Source organism: Gobio gobio, assembly GCF_949357685.1.
Source record: "Gobio gobio genome assembly, chromosome: 6".
NCBI classification, from domain to species: Eukaryota; Metazoa; Chordata; class Actinopteri; order Cypriniformes; family Gobionidae; genus Gobio; species Gobio gobio.
The window spans coordinates 4,197,631-4,198,071 of record NC_137102.1 but is presented as its reverse complement, the minus strand read 5'-3'; positions in this window follow the sequence as shown (position 1 = coordinate 4,198,071).

Here is a 441-nt window from a genome sequence, read left to right as displayed (position 1 = left end):
TTACCTCAGAATTGGACTTATATCTCACAATTCTGATAAAGTAGTAAGAATCGTAAGATATAAACTCGCAATTGCGAGAAAATCTGAATTGCAAGTTTATATCACCAAAATCTGATTTTATAACACGCTATTGAGAGTTTATATTGCACAATTCTAACTTTAACAATTATATCTTGCAATTTTGGCTTTATAACACATATTAGGGCTGGGTAAAAACTATTGATTTCTCGATTTCAATCGATTCTCAAATCCCAAGCATCGATTAGTCATCCTGTTTTCAGTTGATTGACATTTGGACATTGTAGTGCGCCTCACATTCAATAAATCACAATAATCTTTTGTGCTTTGTTACTATTGATATGTCTCAGATTTCAAATTATGTCCATTTTAGTGCGAAATTCAAAAACATAAATACCGTTGTGGCGCGAGATCGCTCAAGAG